Below are 22,338 nucleotides of genomic sequence, written 5' to 3'. Positions count from 1 at the left end.
CATTAGACTCAGTAGACGTGTGTGTGTGTGTGTGTGTGTGTGTGTGTGTGTGTGTGTGTTTGTGTGTGATACAAAGTTGGGAAAGTATGGTGGTTTGAATGGTTTGAATAGGGATGGTTCCTGTAAGCTCATATATTTGAATGCTCAGTCACCAAGAACTAGGACTATTTGAGAAGGATTTAGAGGTGTGGTATTGTTGGAAGAGGAGCATGTCACTGGGGTGGGGCTTTGAGATTTCAAAAGCCAATTTCAAACCCAGTCTCTCTCTCTCTCTCTCTCTCTCTCTCTCTCTCTCTCTCTCTCCCCCTCCCTCTCCTCCCTCCCTCCCTCCCTCCTTCCCTCTCTCTCTGTAGCTACTGCTCCAGGGCCATGTGTGCTGCCATGTTTCCCCACCATGGTAAGAATGAACTAAACCTTTGAAAGTGTAAGCATTAAATTAAATGTTTTCTTTCATAAGAGTTACCATGGTCACGGTGTCTCTTTCACAGCTATAGAGCAGTGATTAAGAAGAGAGAATATGGGAGGGGTCTGGGAGGAGTTGGAGAAGGGTGATTTTGATAAAAATAAAATGTAATCATGCTTGAAGGAAAAAAAATTAGTGTGACAATAAATTGTATAAATGGAAGGAGGAGAAATCGAGAATTATGGGATATGGGAAAGACACTAAATCGTTTTTCCCTCTCATTTATCTCATTGCCTTAATGGAGTATAACGTGCTCCCAATTTCATTCCCAAATTCCAAATGTTACCTTGAACACAGAGTTCCTAAAATCACTTCAAAAATTTAGTTTTAAAGTCATGGACTATGGAAAGAGAGAGCTCTGTTTGCATGGATAAGAGGAATCATGCCATTCTAAATTGCAAAGGCATGTTTGTCAAGATCCTCAAACATATCAGCTAGAGCTGAGAGACTTAAGCCCCAAAGAGTTCTCTAGAAAAGGCCGTATACCAAGCAGTCCTGAGTACGAGAGTCCTCTCACAAGCTGTATTTCTTTTGTCATTTGATAGTTGTGAACCTCCATGTGGTCCTGGAAAGTTCATTGTGTAAAGAGTAAATCAGTTGATTTTAAGCTCTGTTATTTTTCCTTTAAGGCTTTTGGTGGTGCATTGGTGCACTAACCGAACTGTGTCTCCTTCCATGAAAGAGAGATCGATGTTCATCCACATGTACAGTCTATAGCATATCAAAGAATCTCAAGGCTCATGAATACATCCCTTAACGCAGCTACTCACTAACATGATAATGTTCATTCAGTCTCCACCGTGCACCAGGCTCTAGCCAGCTGTTGGGAAACCAAACATCTTAAAGTCAACAAGGAGAGAAATAACAAGTGAATACCCTGTTTATGTTTCCAAAATCAGCCTACAGTAGATCTGCCTATTCTCCACAAACTCCCAAAACCAGTAATACCATCTATCTCTCAGCAGATAAAAATGGAGCTGTGTACTCATTTAAGAGGCAATGGGACTATGTACTCACTTAGAGGATGAGCTCATGAGTCTAAGGTTTGGACTCAGTAATTGAAAAAACTATGGTTGAAAACTATTACAAAGTAAACACCCATTTATGTTGTCAAGGAAGGCTACTCTCTTCAAAAACTATAATTTTCTCTCATCCATTTTTAATGAAAATATTATGAAAAATAACCTCAAATTTAGCCATTTGAATTAAGCAGTTTTAGCTGTGTGTGCACACTTATCACCATGGATATAAGTTTGTTCAGTTATGGGCCCTTGTTTTATATCCTTTTATGAAAAAGACTCCTTACCTGATAAAAACTATTTGAGGTGTTCTGACTGGGCACACAGAAGTTGCAGTATGGGACTCTCTAAAAGAGAACCAGGTCTTCCACACTTACAACTGCTGGAGCATGGTCCAGTTGATTTCATGTTGCTCATCTGTAACTAAGAATTCCAGTGGAATTTATCAGGATTAAATAGTATGCGATCTGTATAAAACAACACACTGCCTGTAGGTAACAAAATATCATAGCTCTTATTGTGGCGGCATGCCTCCACTAAGAGTAGATATCCTCAAACCTAAGGTTTGGGTTCCAAGCTCTAATCTGCTTTCCTTTTACACACACTGGCAGAAGGCACAGGCACCTGGATCAGACACAAAGGAGAAGCATTCACCATTCGAAGTCCCCATTCAGATTCTGATTTAGTCTTTACAGAGTAATGCTAAAGGGACGAAAACTCTCCAAATACATTGCTGAGATGGACAAATCTCAGTAGGCTCTGCCCTTAGTCAAAAACGACTAAGAAATAGTCTTCCCCAGAGATAATCTCCCTAATAGGATGTTCCTTGGGATCATTTGCACAAAGTAGAAGTAACAGTAAGTGGACTGAGAATACTTGCTTTTATATATATTCACATACACACATATATATACATACACACACACATACACACACACACACACACACACACACACACCAATGAAAAACAGAATCATGAGTTGGAAAGAGATCAGGTAGGGGAAAATGGGAGAACTTCGGAGGGAGGAAATGGAAGGATGGGATGATATAATTATATTTTCTAAATGTATATTATTTCGAAGAAAAAGAAATATTTTTTCAAAAAAGGAGAAACCAGATGTATGGATGGGGATCTTTGACAACAGAAGCAAGGACGCCTGGGGAATTTGCCATAGAGGGAGATACTCTGATTCAAATACTGGCTGTAAAAACAAACCAGTTCTTCACTCGTAGGTGGGCCACTATCTCTCTCTAAATCATTCCATTCAAGCAATCCTGAAAAAGATTAGTCAGGACAAAGACAATCAGTGTGTCTGCTTCTGAGATGTACCTGGGGAATGGACTCTCTCATGGACAACTGATTCCTCAGGGCCTTCCACTTTTCAGTAAAATCATGCTCAAGTGATTACCCTTGCCTCCATAGCCCTCCCTCTTCTTTCCTCTTCCAGGGAGACCCTTGGAACCATGAATATATGTCTTCTCAGAAGGGTATATTGCAAACACACACACACACACACACAAAAACCATATGTGTGTGCACAAATATGTGTGTGTGTGTGTGTGTATATGAAGAAGTGTGCACAAACCATATGTGTGACATATATATATATATATACATACATAGATATATATATATGTCATTGTTTTCCTTGACCACCTAGTAATTTCAATCCTAGATGTGCAAACTGGAATTTGAAAGCTATGAAACATGTATCTGAGTCTTCACTGCAGTATGCGATGAAATAACTCTCTTCAGAGGGATGGTAAATCCATCGAATACCCTATAGTCTAATCCTACCCACCCGAATTCATTCCCGCTTCTCACATTTGTACTCAACATCCTTATTTAGATTATAATTGTATTGCTACTAAATGATACTAACGTACTGCAGTCTGTGTGCTTTTTAAAAATAATTTGTTTTAAAAATAGAATTGTACTTTGTATTCCCTTGTGTCTGCTTCTAAGTCAACATAATGCTTTTTGAGATTTATCTATGTTCTTGGGTAAAGCTGAGCTTTACTGTCATAGTTTATTTCTGTTCATTTTGCATGGGATTTTATTGCATGTGTTGCTTACAGTTTCTTTGCCCATTCTTTTGTTGGTGATTGTTAATACTTCCATAATAGTAAGCAATGGTTCCATAAACATAAATGTGTGGGCTCTATGTATTCTAGGATAGATACCTAGAAGCTGGATTGATGCATCCCAGTGGCTACACATCTTTCATGATAAAGACTGTTTTCAAAAGTTTTTCATACCAGCCACATATTCAGGTTTCTGTTTTATCATAGTTTATTTTATTAAAATAGAAGTATGCGAAAGCACTTAATAGTACTTATCAGAGACAAGTCACCGTCTATGAACATTAATCTAACTGGAAAATATAATTAAGCTAGGCGCTCCTACTTTCTAGAAAAACAAATGAGACACAGGCGTAGTAACTTTCCCCAGAGCATGCATTTGGAGGTAGCAGAGTTCAGCTCTTGAGATGGGTCCTGACCATTTTGTGATGACGTCATCTCTCTACCTTTATGTCTGTGATGGTAATGGTTTTCTTTTTGTTTTTGCTAATTCAGCATGTCTATGTAAATGACAGTGCTTTAAACTTATGTTTTCTTTTTTTCTTATTTTTTTTCGGAGCTGGGGACCGAACCCAGGGCCTTGCACTTGCTAGGCAAGCGCTCTACCACTGAGCTAAATCCCCAACCCCTTATGTTTTCTTAATATCAACAAATTGAGTAATTTTGTCCCTTTGTGAGCAAAGGGTATTCCTCTTTGAGAATTTGAGACTAAATTTCCTAGAGTCTGTCATTAATATTTATTTCAGTTGTTTCTATGTTTAGGAACTGGGACATTTCATTAACACATATATGTGCATAAAGGTATACATAAGGTAACTTGAATAGACAGGTATACCTGACTGACTAAACTGTGAAAAGACAAAATGCCTTACTCTTCCATGTTATTTTCTATTATCTGAACCTAATCCTATCCTTGGGGACTGAGGAAAGAATTTGTTTGTAATTTGAAAACCTGAAAGTAGACGGACTTTTTTTTCTGAGAGATCTCACTGGTGGAGAGAAATCTTCATATTGGGAAGAAGCTTTGAATAGGTACATTTGAGAATTCAGTTGGGAAAACAGATGACTAAGTGCAGTTGAATTCCAAAAAGTGGGATGTAGCTAATGGCGTGACTGGATGCTCAGGAACCAATCAGAGACTTGATGACGAGGACAGTCAGGAAGAGGTTTGCAGTCCGGCTTTTATGAATGCATAAGAACCTTGCAAGTCTGCCCTTTGTTCACTAAAGGTGGCCATGGAAGGCTTCAGTAGCCAAATGTATACAGGGTGATCTTGTCAGGGTGGTCAACCAGTTCCCCAGCCACGCCACTGCTTCTTCTAACGGCACCAGGTTATTTCCTCTGCTCTGTGAGCGTGCAGCACTCCTCAGATCCCGCCATCCTTCTGAGGCGCCATCTTTTTTTTTTCTTGCCCTCCTCCTTCAATGACTCAATGTGTTTTCTGTTTGCAGCCTGTCTACCAAAGTTACTTTTCTGTCTCTGCATAGCCACCGCCCACTTAAATTTTTTTTCCCTTTCATCTTTTACAATTTTTCTGCATCGCTTCTTAGGGCTTTGTATTGACACGGGCCCGCCTCCTGTTATTTTATTTACAAACACTAGATCCAGTGTCTGATAAGAAGGCTGAAAATGGTAATATTTGTGGTCTTTCCATTCTTTGGCTCACTGCTGATGGTGCCTATCCCTTGTGGCATCCCATTTCCTTGTGTGGTTTGGCTACTCTTAATTGTACACTACTCGCTGTCTTTGAAGAAAACTGTCTACAGGATTCCTCAAGGCTTCGCACGCAGCACATCCTTCCTCTAGAAGTAATTCGCCTGCTTTTTCTTTCAGGTGTTTAAAGCACCATTAGCAGCATAGCTGTAAATTTATAGTTTTGGTTTCCTGCAAATCCTGATGATAAAAAATTAAACCAAGGTAATAACGGGAAGTAGATTTAACGAGTTTCATCCCCAGATCATTTCTGTAATATACAGCCTTCCCAGTCTGCCTAATGCCAGTGTAAATTTTCTCCGCTTCTAATGTTTGGTGGGGGCAGGAACAGATTTTTTCCTAGCTTCTTCTTACTCCATAAGGCAGTCATTTGTGGTTCAATCTTACCCTAAAGGTTAGTCTTTCAGGACACCACTTGTAAGATTCTTTTTCTTAGACTTCTCCAAATTATTTAGGGGAGGAGCTGTCCTATAAAGACCTTTTTCAGTCTGAGGCGGAAAGTCCAAAATTGTGGTGTTGCTAATTCACCCATTTTTGTTGAGGGCACACATTTATGGATGACTGTATTTTTCCTATCTCTTCATGCAGTAGAAAGGACTGTGGTCTTCCTGGGATTTCTCTTATAAAGCCACCAGTCTCAAAGTCTGCACACTCAATACCATTACATTGCCCATCATGTGGGCAACATATGACTTTGGGCAGGGGTGTAAAGAAACATTCTGTACATAGAAGTTTTATTTTAACCTTGGTACCAGTAACTGTGAATTTGGCCTTGGTCTTTGAGTTAGACTGTCACACAAGGAATAGTCAAATGTCTTCTGGGACATCCCTAAATGGGCAGGGTGAATCCATGAGGCTCAATCCTACAAAAGAACTGTAGGCAAATTGAGGAAAGCTAGAGAGGTGTCTTCAGGGAAGAGTATACCAGTTATTTGTCCAGGTGCCAAATGGTCAGCCCTGAAAAAACACACATACAGGAAATGACAGACTGAGCAGAGTAGGTTTAGATATATATGAACATGCACACACATATATGCATATAATAACAATGAAAAAAGGAGGCCATGACTGTCAAAGAGAGGAGGGTAGGAGGGAGGTTTAGAGGAGGAAAGGAAGGAAAATGGACTTTCGCAATTTCCTATAAAGGAGAAACTTTTATGAAGTGCTGTTGAATAAGAAATATTCTATCATAATGTTATTATGGAAAGACAATATTGGAGCATACTTTATTCCACATATGAAACTTAAATTTACATTGACACTCTGACACAGTGAATACTATTATATGGGACTTTGTGTTCCCATTGTGACCAAATAAAAACATAGGCTTCAAGGGCAGTATACAAATTTAAATGAAAAAAGGAAAGGGGCCTTTGAGTTTGTTTCGGTAAAGTTCTGCAGTGGTGGACAGAGGCAAAAATGTGGCATCTCATTACTTGTTTTTAATTAACCAGATGCCTGGTGTCTCTGAGACTAATTCAGATGAAATAGGCCTTGAATTTATCAACCAAACCATTCAACGTATGCTTGTTTGGGTAAAATCAAATTCTCATGCATCAGTGTCTTTCAGTCCTTCAAACAGGCCAGATATATTGTTCAACAATGCCAGAAAAGTTCTAGTAAGCTGATAGCCGCAGAAAAGGACAGATTGCGGTTTACTAGGGAATAGTGGTAAGAAATGAAAGGTAAGTTCCACGAGTGATTACAGAATATTTGCTTCCTGATATTTTTGGGTAAAGAATTTGTCTTACAGGGGTAAGTAAATGATATTAGCTAATTTAATTTATATTAGGAATTTTCAATAATGTATTCATAGTTTTTACTTGGGTTGTTATACTGAAGCAATGATTATAAGACTTTTCTTACTCTCCTTTTTTTTTCTTTTTTTGCATTCAGGAATTGTGGTTGATCCAGTCTTTCCCACAACACATTTTTTGTCCAGTTAAGTTGTCCCCAGTCCCCATCCCCTCCCAAACAAGCAAACAAACACAAAAAACAACACGAAGTCTGCTCCTGGCAGCCCCGACAATGAGCAAACACAAGGGCTCACAATACACTGGATACTAACCCTACCTGGTTAGTCTCTGCATGTCGAGTCTCTGCTCTGCTCCACTATATTCACGTTACTAAAATCCAGATGCTTAGTAAAAGATGTGAAACCCGTCTGTTTGAACTCAAATTCCCCCAAAGCACTAGCACCAAGTGTGAAGCTGAATGAATGACTTTGGAAGAGAGGTCTACACTATGAAAAATGTAGGACATCAACAATTGCGTTTGTCCTTGGAGGAGTTGAAATGAAAGCAAATCACATGCAAGAACGCTGCTGCATGCAAGAACACCTTGGTCTGACCTTAGAATGTAAGTGCAAGGTTAAAACAAAACAGAAATCTATTCCATTAGGTTAACATAGATGTTGAGACTTCTACTCATCATGCTGGGAATATGGGGGTGACCATCTACAGGTACAGGAGGGAAATCTATCTGGTAATTGAGATTAGGTGTTCCAAAAAGTGTTTGTGGTAGAGCCACCATAAGGTAGAACATTTGCATCCTCTGTGGATGATCTCAGCTCAGGATACAAAAATGTACTGGCAATTCCATTTTCTTGCCCCTTACCTCCTGCTGCTCTAACACACAGGTGTCTGGGAGCTTCCTACATGTATGGCATGAAGCACCTGATGGGGCAGAGACACTTGAACAGGTCGCTTACATTTAACATTGCCTCAAACACACCTGTGCTAATAGGTTGTGAAGTGCAAAGGACCAACCCACAAGTTCTTTCCCTATTGGTATTCTGAAGTTCTGGTTGAGAATAGCAATAGAATTGGTCTGCTAGTTAACCTTACCCAGATGTTAGCACTTCAGAAACTCTAGTCTGAAGAATGCTAGGCCCTTGCTTCATAAGTCAGATGCTTGGACTGACTGGGTTGCCATTAAATATATAAAGTTGTTACTTTTGTCTGTGGCTTGGTCTTCTGTTGCTCTTGCTCCCGGATATTCAATTCTTTGTCATTCAATTGAATTCAACTCATTCATCTGCTCTAGACAACTGCCGTCACCCTAGAAATAAAGAATACAGTGCTCAAGAAGGCCGGGAATGTAAAAACTGTATAAGGGCCATCCCCAAAGTTGTATGAGCGGTAACCATCTCTGAAAGACAGAGAGGCCACACTACCTGCAGGCTGTTGAGGGTGCTCCAAGACGCGGTGTTGTGAAGCATGCCACATTTCAGTGGGTTTTCGGTGTGGTGCCTTTGAACAGTCACCTGTATTATGTCAATCAGTGGCACCAATCCCATGTTTTCGTAAGCAAGAAAACTGGGTCACTAAGCAGCAATTGGGTGTGACTATTTCCTTGATCTGTCATCAGTGCCTCATCTGGAAAGAACAGACATTTGATCATGACTCCTGAAAAGTCAAATAACATAAATCCTTTAGAAAGTTAACTAAGGTCAAAGAAAGATTTCCAAAGTCTTCTTAGACCAGTGAGAGACAGCAGATCTATCCCTCCCCCTTCCTCCCTCCCTCTCCCTTCCTCCTTCCTGTATCCACCACAGGGGAAGGACCATGTAAGGCCAAGCAAACATGTAGGATCTCTGCTAGGAACAGAAGCTTGCTGAAACCAATCCTCCTGTCTGAGCCTACAACCCAGCTCAAGAACTGTGACTGATATATGTCAATGCTTAAGTCACCCAGGCTGAGACACACTGTTACTGACCACCCGAGCAGACTACCACAGACATCTCAACTTGTAGTTTTGACTATTTGCTTTAAAATTGCCTGTCATACTCATTGGCAGTGAACATTAATTAATTTATCCCACCGTGACAAATTTCTCTCAGCTCAGGTTACTTCATGGAACTAATAGTGATGATGATAATGAAGAGAACCAATGACTTGTCAGTTCTGTGAAGTTACATGAAACCAAGCGTTTCACATAGCTGCCTTTACAAACAATGTTATTAAGGAGAAACAGTGCCCCTTCTTTTACTGAAGTGGAGTAATCCATTCCATTGAGATGGATCTAGACTCAAATGGGTAGGCGGTAATTTCCTCTACACTCATTAGACACTTCCTGTCATTTTCTGGCCAACTTCAAATTTTCTGAGCCCTCCACTTTTGAGACCTGTGATCTTCCCTCTCTTCTTCGGCAAGTCACGTCCAGGTTCCATCTCATTTCCCCATCCTATTATTGTACCCTTGCTCAGTTGTTCTTCTTCCTTTTGTCTGAATATGTGACAACAGGACAAAAGAGACAAAGGACACAAGACTTTTACAATTCAAACATGTAGACCACTGACCATATCTTTTTTAACCACATCACAAGCTAATGAAATAAACCCTTAAAGGAATTACTGTATTTTGTCTGTTTATTCAACTTGATAATGAATATTTGTCCAAAGCCTGCTTTGAGTGAGAAGAGCTGGTAGATGCTGAGTTTAAACTCTAGAAATGTCTTTACAGTTGAATTTTTGATAGTTTGTTGTTGGAGAATCCACCTATTAAGGTCACAATGCACTATGGCTGGATGGCTTTCTGAACTCAGCAAAACTTGGAGGACTCCCTTTGTCAGTGGAGCTGCCTGACTGTCTGGAGAGCGTTCATGAACACAGGTGGCTGGCCTTGTCTTAAAGTGACCTTGTACAGAGCTCTCTGCAAGACTGCATAACTCAGCGTATACATCCCTTCTTAGCTTCCTCTCCACCTGATAAATAGTGCTGTACTATATCCAATCAACTCTTCCCACACACTAGAAGCTATGACCAATTAGACCTTCCCACACATAGCCTTAAAAAAACCCTTGCATACCCTATCCCTGTGACAATAAAGTATATTTGTCTTGTTGCAGCAGTCCCTGGAGATCCTCCCATCATACTCAGGGCCATCCAAACCCTGCTCCCTGACTCTGCTTGCTTTGCTTTTGAGGGATTGTTGCCAACAGCCTTAGAGGAGAAGGGAGGGCCAGATTTTGTCACTAGGCCCAAAGTGAGAAATGCAGGGTGATAGTGCATATTATCACACACACACAACACAGGACTTTATTTAAACAAAAAAGAAATCAATGGAAACACACTAACCCTTACAGTAGTGATAAATACCCGAGCGTTAATGGCCTGTTGAGACTTAAATTGCTGCTTTGATGTGAGTTCCCTCTCCCTTTCAAAAGAGCTTCCTATTTCCGTCCTGTCACCAATTCCAAGAGGCCTTTCCTGATAGAGTCACAGTAGAAATACAGGATCTTTTGGAACGTAGTTCCATTGACAGCTACAGGAAGTATTTATAATATCAAGTTAAATGTCAGATGATAGCTTCCTCCATTTGGCCCCCAGTTAAAACTTGGAGAACTACATCCATGCACAGCTGGAGCTTCCAAGTTTCAGTGTCTGTCTGTTAATTAAGATAGACTTACTGAGTTTCTAGTTTAAGAAACCAAGAGAATCATTGATCCGAGAAGACATATTTATTCATTCAAGAACAAAAAGAAAACACTACATGAGCCTATTCATATGCAGATTTTCTAAAACATGATCTCACTGAACTATAAAGTAAAATAGGAAAGTATTGTCTGGGGGGGATTGGGAAGGTGGCATTTGGGTTAAAGGAACACAATTAAAGTGGGGTTGCTAATAGTAGGAATCTGTTGCATGCAAGTTTATAATAATATATCTTATTCTTGAATAATGCTAACAAGGTGAATGTCAGGTGTTCTCATTATGAAATCAGGTGATAAATAAGTAAGGCTGCAGGTCAGGTCAGGTCAGTGGCAGGATGATCTTCAAATTATTAGTACATCAGAATAATAGAATGATCTCTGTGAGAGAGAGAGAGAGAGAGAGAGAGAGAGAGAGAGAGAGAGAGAGAGAGAGAGAGAAACCAGGGAGAGAGAGGGAGAGGGGAGGGAGAGGGAGAGGGAGAGAGAGAGGGAGAGGGAGAGGGAGAGGGAGAGGGAGAGGGGAGAGAGGAGAGAGGGAGAGGGAGGGGAGAGGGAGAGGGAGAGGAGAGGGAGAGGGAGGGAGAGAGAGAGAAGACAACTGCTGGTGTTGGCCTTGCATTTTATCCTGTATGAGCAGGGTCTCTGTTTTTCCACTGGGGAAATCAGGCTGCTGGCCCATGAACTTCAGGAGACTATACTTTTCCATCTTCCATCAGAGGATTACAGATGGGTTCTATTGTGTCTGGCTTTTAGGCAGGCTCAGGGGATTTGAACCTGAGTTCTCACACTTGTTTGCCAGTGCTTTTAATTATTGAGACAAATGCCCAGATCCACAAATTCTTTTCTGATTCTAAGGTGCAAGCAAATCTCAGCTATAGTGATTATAAACAGAACAAATGTTTGTTGAGCACTACGACATATCCTGTGAAAATGAAGTGCTGTATATGCTCTTTGAATTAAAATGACAAAATGTCTAATTGAAACAGTAGAGATTCTAAATTAACAGCCCTTCCTGACAGGAAAACATACTTGCTGACACTGTCTAGTAGATAAGGAATGAAAACAACTATTACATCAAAACTGACTCAGTAAATTCCAAGGCAATCAAATAAAATATATTAACAGATCAACAAAATTTAATCGACTATTGCAGTTAATAAGAGAGGCCACATGTGAATGCTGAGACCACACATGCATGATCCTAAACATGAAGATTGTACACTGGGCAACAAAGCTTGGGTCCAACTACATATATGCTGAGTTCATTAAATAAGTTAAATTACATTGATATGGAGGTGTCAATGAGTGACTGCAATTTTCACCCAGAATGTGTGAGTCTTGCAGTGCCTAGAGGAGGTCAGCTCCTATTTCACAGGGTTCTCTGCCCATGAGTCTGTTAACTGCCTTTGACAGTCTTAGCTTGATCTGGATCTCCACATTCTGCCTCTGGATACTTACTATTGATATGAACTTGATCACGTCATTTAACGTATTTGAACATCCAATGTGAGCTTAATAAAGTGTCACCGTTGTATTCTGTTCCTTCTTCTTCTTCCTCCTCCCTCTCCCCTTCCTCTCCCCTCCTCCTCCCTCCCCTCCTCCCCCTCCCCCTCCCTCTCCCTCCCCTCCTCCTCCTAGTCCTCTAGTCCTCCTCATCCTCATCCTCCTCGTCTTCTTCTTCTTCTTCTTCTTCTTCTTCTTCTTCTTCTTCTTCTTCTTCTTCTTCTTCTTCTTCTTCTTCTTCTTCTTCTCCTTCTCCTTCTCCTTCTCCTTCTCCTTCTCCTTCTCCTTCTCCTTCTCCTCCTCCTCCCCTTCCTTCTTCTTTACTTAGTCTTTGCTTGAAGCATGGTTTTGGCAATGGTCTTGTTGCCACCATTTATTTTGCTTGCTTCATGATCGTGTGTAGAGTAAGTAGATAGTTGCTCCTGCCTTGAGTCTAGATGTTACACTCCATTCCTTCACCCCACTCCTGTTACTTATTTGTTGATAGTTCTCTTTCTTACTGTTCTGACACTTAAGCAAGTAGTCACATCTATGCCATGACCAAGCAAGTTGGAAAAATCTTTTAATGGGTGATAGGCCTTTCTCAATCGAACCTCGTCGTATACAATATTAGCAGTGTTTTGTTTTTAAAGAAATCTCCAAAGGGGAAGATCATTTGACTCCCATGTATGTGAGTGGTGCTGAAGGTCAACTTGACAAGTTTTGGAATCTCCTAGAAGACAAGCTTCTCCACACACCTGTGTGGTATTGTTCAGGTGAGTCTAGCATATGAGCATGCCTGTGAGGAATTATCTTGGTTAGGTAATTCAGGTGGAAAGGCCTTTTTTAAAGGAAGGTAGGAGCTCCCTTTCCTGGGCTTCCATCTGTGAATGCATAAAAAGTCCTTAACTGTGAATGAAATGAGATCTGCTACCTCCTCTTCCTGCTGTGAAACACTGTATCTCTAAATTGTGAGCCAAAACAAACCATTTCTCCTTGCTTGTTTTTTAAGGCTATTTTGTCACATTTGGAAAGGAAACTAAGAAGAATGTCACCTTTAGTCTGTAGTATATGCCTTAACTGCAGCTGCCTCTCTAACAGCTGAAGTCAAACTTACTAACATTTACCATACAGGTGTAGAAATTCTTTATCTGTCATAGTCACTAAGTGGTCATAGTACCTTCATATTTACCTCTGTGTTACTTCCTTTGTCTATGGGGAGCTTCAGGGAAATCACTCACAAGATGAAGGTTGCCCACATAGGTGGTGCTTCTTTGTGGGGCCATAAAAGATTAAGCATTATGACTGGAATTCTTAAAGAAGGCAGACACATCATTAAATACATTTTTGAAAAACATCGTGTGTGCTTATAGAAATAAAAAGATTATGACTCTTTTTATTAACCACTTTTTCCCTAGAAAACTTACATAAATGCTATGAGAAGAAATTAGGGAGAAATTTACACCAAAGAAAATAAAATGAGATTATAGTTAGGTTTCACTCTGGGGTCACAATATGGGCTCATGAAGGAGCCACTAATCATGTGGGAATGCCATCTTCAGCCTACTGCAACTCATTCTCCTTGCAGAATCTGGGTCATGCACAGAGGGTTACACATCTCTGACCAGTGGGATGCGGGGAACCAACAAAAGCTGGACACCCAAGGATTCCTGCAACAGAATAGAGGGCAAGAGAGCAGCATGAAAACTAATTATTCTCATGAGTCCCTTTAACTGCGTGCCAGGTGAGCTGAGGTGTCAATCTCAGGGCCACAAGAAAGATCGCAGTGACAGTCCTACTCCAGTGACATCCACGTTGAGAACTGCACAGTAAGGACTGTCATGGTATGACGTGATTTTCTGTGTTACCTATAGCCCTTGTGGCTTATGTCTGTGCCCACTACTACAGCTGAACCAGGCTCCTCTTAATAAGTGGAGATCACCCATCTTTCCCCAAAGGCCTCCCCTTAAAACCTTTCCCAGAATATGTCGGAGGATCATTGAACACTCCTGATAAAATGGCAAGGACATCCGTGTTTGTGATCATCGCCAGGATCATGACAGAGGTTCTGTCCTCTGCCTCTTTTCCTGTAACCCATGCATCTGTGAGAATTCTGGCTTCTAGCAATGAAAAAATCATTTTGAATTATTTTGTAAAACCTGAAGGAAGACAGTCCTGTCATCCCAAATCTGACAACATCTTTCCCAGCCTTCACTATCCCTTGGACTGAAGGAACAATGTTCTTGATGACAGGATTTGCCATGGGTTCACAACAGCAGCCTCTTGGTTTCCACACTCAGCAACCCCTCCACTAGGTGTGGTCAGCTAACTGCTCTGCCTCTTACACATCCGCTGTACTCTGACTGCAGCCATAGTCTCCATGGCTGGCGTCTTCAACCCCGGCGGTATGGAACTATCACAAGTGACGCGTAACCTTTGCCTCATCCTTCCCTGTTCATCTTTGAACTGCGACTGTGTCCCTTTCACCGTCTCTGCCACTGGATCAGCACTGGTCATGATCCCAGTTCCTTGGAGTTATGTGAAGCGGAAGCACGCCCTTTGGTTATAAGTGATGAACTTTCTGTCTTCACGTCTAAGATACTCTTTCTTTTTCCCCTTTCCTTTATACCAACTGGTAGCATCCCTGAGTGTAGTAGAATTATAGGTTGTCGGTTCTCTCCCATCCCAGCTTTGGAAGATAATGACTTAGCCTCCTCTGCTTCCTTTGTGGCTGAAGAGAAATCTGCTGCAGATCATGTTCTCGAGGCAGCCTCTGTTCCCTGGTCACCTTTACCCCCGGGTACCTGATGTTCTGTGGTTTCCCCGGGTTTACCTCCTGTGGATGCGTGTTTGCTGGTCTCGGTGCTGATCGGGCTTTCTCAAGCTGAGTGTATATCTCTTCCTTTCTTTTTTCTGGAAAATTGTTAACTATTTTGTATCAGTCACTGCCTCTACCCAACCTCAGCTGTTACAATTGCAAGTACTGTGTGTAGTGGCCTCCTAAAGAAAAGACTCTGCTTTCCCATCCTCCTGCCCATCCTTGATTGCACTGGCTTATGGTGCTGTGTAACACCTCTCTCTCACACACGCATACATACACACCTGCCACATAACCCTCTCACACACACACTCACTCCACACATTCACACACACAGACACATAATACACTCACACAACACTCAGAGACAGACATACACTCACACCACACACACACACACACATACACACACACACACATGTCTACTTCTTACTCTTGCCTTAATTTTATATAAGATTATTGACTCTATTCCCCATATACCTTTTCAAATGCATCAAAATTAACGACAGAAATAATTTCATGTTTTCATGAGTATTTCCTAAGCACATGAGATCTGTGTTTGCACAGTCTTAAGCTTCAGTTCTAAGCTGCTGGTCCAGATGTGCTGATGGGGTTTAAGCTCTCAGCTGGGTGGGGGAGGACCTTATTAAAGTTTGCTTAACTTTTGTTTCTTTTATATTCATGAGATGTACACGAGTGAGATTTTTGGAGTTACTTATTAGGACTGTCTCCTGTTATTATCCTTCATATATAATTTATATATATGATTTCATTTCTGTCTCTCCAAACTTTTTATGTCATATCTCTTTGTACGGAATTCTATTCTCTGCTGACAATTAATATTCAAGAAAATAGACTACGCAGGCTAAAATGTTCTATTATTTTCCCCATACAGATTCTCATTTTTTTTTTCTGTCTAAAAAGATACTTTTGTATACTGGCATCGAATAGGATTTCTCTTTCACTTGAGTTGCTCTTTTTCTTTTTTAGAATAGCTTATATCAATATTTTGGATTTCATATATGTATTTTTCATATCCATCCTCAAAGGATACCATTTTTGTCATTTCTGTAGAGGTACAGGGCTAAACAAATAAAGCAAAACTCCTTACCCCTTCCTTAGCTATTAGATTCCGATACTAGTACCTGACCCCGTGGCTTGAAAGGTCTTACATAAACATTGGGAATCTAATTCCTAATGATGCGGAACCGAAAATGGCCAAGTCTGAGATGGGCAAGCAAAATTAAGATTTCCTACTTTAAAAGACACCAGGAAGTGAGGTGCAACCATCAGGTATGGCCTCTCCTGTGAAAGCGGACTAAACCACGCCCCCTCAGCTATGCTGGAAGACTCTTCCCAGCAGTGACCAGTTCCTGCCGGGAAGCTCACTCAATGCTGCTGTGCCACCGCACAGCCAATAAACCTCCCACCCTTGTCTTTTGCCAACTGTTTGGAAAGTTAACTCAGGATCCTTATGCTATTCATCCGTCCCTCTCACCTCAACTGTGCCGAATTTCACCCAGTTTTCCAGGAGGAAATCTCGGAGGTGTTTATCTGTTTTTGATATGTTGCTGACTTGCCTGACTGTAACCCTGTTGTTAAAGTTATTGAAAATGTCTTCTTAAGTCCTTAATTTTATTTTTAAAATTTAATTAATTAACTTTTTTATTTTTCTACTTATTCATTTTATATCCTGCTCACTGTCCCTTCCTGGTTACCCCTCCCACAATCTGTCCCCACTCTGAGCCAGGGAGGTCCCCACTCCACCCCCCAAGTATCCTCCGATCTCTGCTCATCAAGTCTCTGCTTGGCTAGGTACATCCTCTCCCACTGAGGCCAGACACGGCAGCCTCGCTAGAAGGACATATTCCCTGGACATGTTCTTTCCTTGTACTCTCGAGCATTCGAGCGTGCTCCACTGATTCCAGGTAGGATCTGCTTGGCTAGTGTTTGCAGGTGTGCTGCTAGCATAGCTTGCTCTGGCCATCCGCGCCATCGCGCGTGTCCCTACAAGAAACGTCTCTCCTCAGGGCAGGCAGCTTCAGCTCGGCTTTCTGGTAACACTAGACGCTCACCTGGCACTGAGGCGGAACGTTCTGCTCTCACGTCTCTGTTCTTTTCCGTGTATGTCCACAGCCTTGCTTTGGTCTGTAACAAACTCTCTAGTGAGAGACATTCGTTCCTGAGGCCATTTCTAGCTTTGTTTCTTAATAGCTTGTTTTCAAAAAGTAATTTTTTTAGAATGCAAATGCCAGTGTCCCTTACTCTCTTTTGCTGATCTTTTCACACAAGAGACAGTGAATACTTGAAAGAAAACAAGGGCGTAACGTTCACTTTCTCAAAAGAGCGAAGGGTGACCGCCGAAGTCTGATGAATGCAATATCTGCCTAAAACACATGCAGTAAGTCCGGATCCAGCTTTCTTCTCCCCGTTTAGCTTCTTGGTGCGTCCCTCTAGTTTGGGGGTGAGTTGCACACAGGTTCTCGAACGCTTTCTCATTGCACTGTAAATCAACGTGCACTTGACTTCTGCATTTACTTCCTAACTGCTGGTGATCGTTGCCTTCTATATAATATTTCTTGTAATTTATTTGCCCCAAATTTGTCATGATTTGAACCCAGATGTCAGAGGCTTCTAAATCCAATAATTAGTAGATTAATGAGTTCTCATAACCATTTTATTGCTTACCTAGAAATAGTTAATATAACCCCAAAGGAAGCACATTCTGTGACCTCTGGCGAGTCACTTAGACCTTTTGAAATCTGTTTGTTCTCATAGCAGAAAGCTTGCTTATCCCAAGGGCATCACAGCACTGTCTGGGACAGGTAGGTGAATGGCTATGAAACTCCACTGTAAGCCTCAGCACAGCAGACCACATTGCTGCTCTCACACCCACCTGTGAGTGGCTGCATCAAGCACCCTCCAGAAAGTGGGAGATGACTGAACCATCAGGTTACAGGGGCGACTCGCTAATAATTACTTACTATTTTTGGCCATTACTGAATATGGCTTCAGTTATGAAGAAGTAAATGGTAATTATGAGTTCTCTGGCCTCTGCCATTAAATAAGACACTTGATAAAATCTTATAAGCTCTTAAGTTTATGAGATTTTGTCCCCCGTTACATTCTGTGGCTCTATAAAAAGCTTCTCTCAAATTTTACTTATTTTTATTCATAAAAGCATCAGCTTCTTCAAATTTTAACTGTACCACAGTTTAGCAGCACAAAGAGGGGACACAAAATGAGAAGAAAGTCACTGATGAACTTTTGTGGTATTAAACTTGATTGAGAGAAAACCATAGATACCTAAAATGGGAAAATGTCATGTAAAAAAGTAGGAAGTGGAAAAATGGCTCCTTTTTTCCCCCTAGATTTATTTTTTATATTTTAATTATATTTTTATTGGATATTTTTATTCACATTTCAAATGTTATCCCCTTTCCTGATTTCTCCTCCAGAAACCTGCTATCTCCCCCTGCTTCTATAAGGGTGTCCCCCTCCAAACTCCCTCCTACCTCCCTGGCCTGACATCCCCTACACTGGGGCATTGAGCTTTCACAGGACCAAGGGCCTCTTCTCCCATTGATGCCCGACAAGGCCATCCTCTCCTACATATTTGGCTGGAGCCAAAGGTCCATCCCTGTGTACTCTTGGGATGGTGGTTTAGTCCCTGGGAGCTCGGGGGTTGGGGGTGGGGTGGTTGTTTGATATTGTTGTTCTTCCTGTGGGTTTGAAAACCCCTTCAGCTCCGAATGGATCCTTAATGGAAGTAGACTTCTAAATAGAGTCACAATTTACAAGCTAATAAACACCACAGACACCTTATAGTAATGGAAAGGAACCAACATACAAGGAGAAATTAATTTGGAGTATGATAATTCTAAGGACATACAAATAAATGGCACATCAATCATGCCTTTTAGATTTAATTGCTGTATAATACAGTCCTGGGAAATCAGAGAGCTACTGACGCTCTGGGCTTTCACTTCTATTGTCCATGGGTAGCCTGTGAAGTGGAATGCCAAATGCTTTTTATTACGTTTATTTATTTGTGTGTATGTGTGTGTGTGTGTGGTGTTTGTGTCCACATGCATGCATATGTGCATGTTTGTGTGCATCTCTGTGTGTGTGTGTGTGTGCACTTGAATGCATGTATGCGGTTGTGCATGTTTGTGTGTTTGAGTGTGTGTGTGTGTGTGTGTGCAAGTGCGCGCGTGTACTTGCATGACATATGGGTACGTCTTCTTCCACGATGTGGTTCCAGGAATCAAGTTCAATGTCTTTGGCTTGGGGCCAGCACCTTTTCCCACTGAAGCATCTCGCTGGCTTTATATCAGGAGGCTATCCCATGGCTTTGCTGAGGAAGCCCAAGTGTCATTCAAACAAGAGTACATGTTTACCAATCAGGGGCTACTGTGCTTTCCTGTCCCTGCATGCCTTGGGATCTTTTCCACAGGACATCATTAGAGGAGCTTCAAGTTTCTCCAGAAAGACTTCAACGAAGAAAAAAGAATTTGTTTAGCGCAGTTCAATTGCAGATGCGTGCACACAGCCATTCAGAAACGCAGCAACTTGAAGTTTTGCCACAATGTCTTCACTGTAACTAAGACAATAAAAACTTAAGGAAAAGAGTTAACCAAGTAAAGGCACTAGTGGGAAGGAAGTGCAGATGGCAGAGGTCAGCTCTGGGTTCTTTCACCTCAGCAAGGAAAGTTCCACAGAGGCATGAGATGGCTCAGTCTTAGTGGGTTTCGCTTAGTTGAAACTTAAGAATGAGAGTCATTCGTAGCCTTCATTTGCTTAGGGCTTCCATACTGCTAGAACATCTTGTCCCTAGAACCGTAGAATCATCTGGAAGCTGGAGGGGCATTGACATACCAGCTCGGCCCAACTCTGTTATTAGATACAGGTTTGGTGACTCTCCCAGGGAAGTGATTGAACTAGGAAATGAAGCATTTTTTATTTGTTTGGAGAACCAAGAAAGACTTAAGATACCAAGCGTACGTTTTACCAATGCAAAAATTGGGCATTTATTATGCAAATCATATCTTTGAAGTTATTTTATGTTTTCCCTTTAAATATTTTATTGCACGTATTAGTTGTTGGGACAGGGGCTTCCCATGCCATGCTGTACATGTGGAGGTCAACGAGCAATGTCGGGGATTCAGTTCTCTCCTTCTGCATTGTGACTCCTGGACACTGACACATGGGTAGCCAGGATTGGTGGCAGGTGGCTTTACCCTTCCTGCTGGCTCTGTATCTGCCTTTTATGATACGATCCATAGACCACATGAAGATCAAGAAGAAGGAAAACCAAAGTGCAGATGTTTCAGTCCTTCTTAAAGGGGGGAGCAAAAATACTCAGAGGAGGAAATACGGAGACAAACTTTGGAGCAGAGACTGAAGGAAAGGCCATCCAGAGACTACCCCACCTGGGGATCCAGCCCATATACATACAGCCACCAAACCGATAATATTGCTGTTGCCAAGAAGTGCATGCTGACAGGAGCCTGATATAGCTGTCTCCTGAGAGGCTCTGCCAGAGTATGACAAATACAGAGGTGGATACTTGTGGCCAATCATTGAACTGAGAATGGAGGTCCCCAATGGAAGAGTTAGAGAAGGGATTAAAGGAGCTGAAAGGGTTTGCAAACTCATAAAAACAATACCAACCAACCAGAGCTCCCAGGGACTAAACCACCATCCAAAGAGTACACATGGACTGACCCATGGCTCCAGCTGCATATGTAGCAGAGGAGGGCCTTTTTGAACACCAATAGGAGAAGAAACCCTTGGTCTTGCCAAGGCTTGATGCCCCAGTGTAGGGGAATGTCAGGGCAGGGAGGTGGGAAGGGGTAGTGGGTGAACACTTTCATGGAAGCATGGGGAAGGGGGCTGGGATAGGGGGTTTATAGAGAGGAAACTGGGAAAGGGGATAACATTTGAAATGTAAATTGAAAAATCCAATAAAAAATAAAATAGTTTTCTTACTGTTCCTACAATACACAAACAAATATAGTTACATACATACATGAACTTGGTTAGTAAAATTTCTAGTTATGTTTGTATGATCAATTATAACACCAATCCATAAAGTTTGAAATTATATTCTATAATCTATTGTAGCTTTGTGTTGATAAGTATTGTTAATGCAAAATTTCCCTAGGGGGAAGGGCTTTGCTTCCTGAATTTACTCAATATCCAGTGACAGTAATGGACAGAGATGGACCAGGCACCTATCACTTGGAACAATAAGAAGAAAGAATATTTACTCAAACAAACCCAGTTAATTAAAACTGCTCATGAAACATATGACATGTTGTAGAATTTGCAATCACTTAATAAGTTGAAAATCTTTACTCTGTCTCAGTACTTTTGGAAACATCAGTGAAAATCTTTTGTTCTCAAGATGTTTTCCTTACAAACTGCCCTTCCCCACCTTAACTATTTATTAATATATTCTGGAACACCTTTTTAGTCATGTCACTATTTCTGTTTGTGTGACATTCTTAATCATATCGTAATTATGATTGAATATTTCCACTACATATAGACGAGTTGCCAGCTAAAATTTCGAATTAGTTTGCGCCATACTTAGCCTCACAGCTGCACCACGAGTCATTCCTCAGATGTGTCTAGGAAGAGTTCGCTTAGCTTATGTGCATGTTGAGGAAGGCAATGTCTGGGTCCAGTGGTTAAATTGCTGGACATTTAAGCTAATAACCAGCCATGGTCTTTGTGTGCATAGATATAGGGGTGCCAGATGTACTTAGTGTGTCTACCTGTCATACTCCATCTTCAGTCTGAGGTCCAAAGTGTCTAGTTCTTTCCGACAAAGAGATCAGTCAATGCACTATATTATCAAGATTTGAGATTTTTTCATTTTTATAAATGAAGTCTATGATAGAACTTAAAATAAAAACAAAACCATTTAGAGTCTGTTCTCATTTTACCAACAAAGGAACACAAGGAAGAAATGGTAAAATTATGCTTGCAGATAAAAATGAAATCATACAAAGCCAACTGATTCCAGAAATAGTAAACGCACAAAATCAAATACAGTCTAGTAAAACCAAGCTTGGTTTCTCACAGTGAAAAAAAATATGTAGATGAAATAATATAACAATTTGTTATTCCATTAACATAAACAGGAAATATGTTTGAATGTTAATTTTCCTAGTAGCAGCATCTCCATGAGGAAGATATTTAAGCCCCTTTCTGCATGTGAATGATATGTCCTTTCGGATCTTTAATCAAGCTCCATCTTTCCATTTTTCAATTCATCAGCATACTATAATGTGTGCCATTAAAACATAATGCACTGTAGA

Source organism: Rattus rattus, chromosome 17, assembly GCF_011064425.1.
Source record: "Rattus rattus isolate New Zealand chromosome 17, Rrattus_CSIRO_v1, whole genome shotgun sequence".
In the NCBI taxonomy this organism is placed as follows: Eukaryota; Metazoa; Chordata; class Mammalia; order Rodentia; family Muridae; genus Rattus; species Rattus rattus.
The sequence above is the reverse complement of the archived record's forward strand: the minus strand, read 5'-3'. Positions refer to the sequence as shown.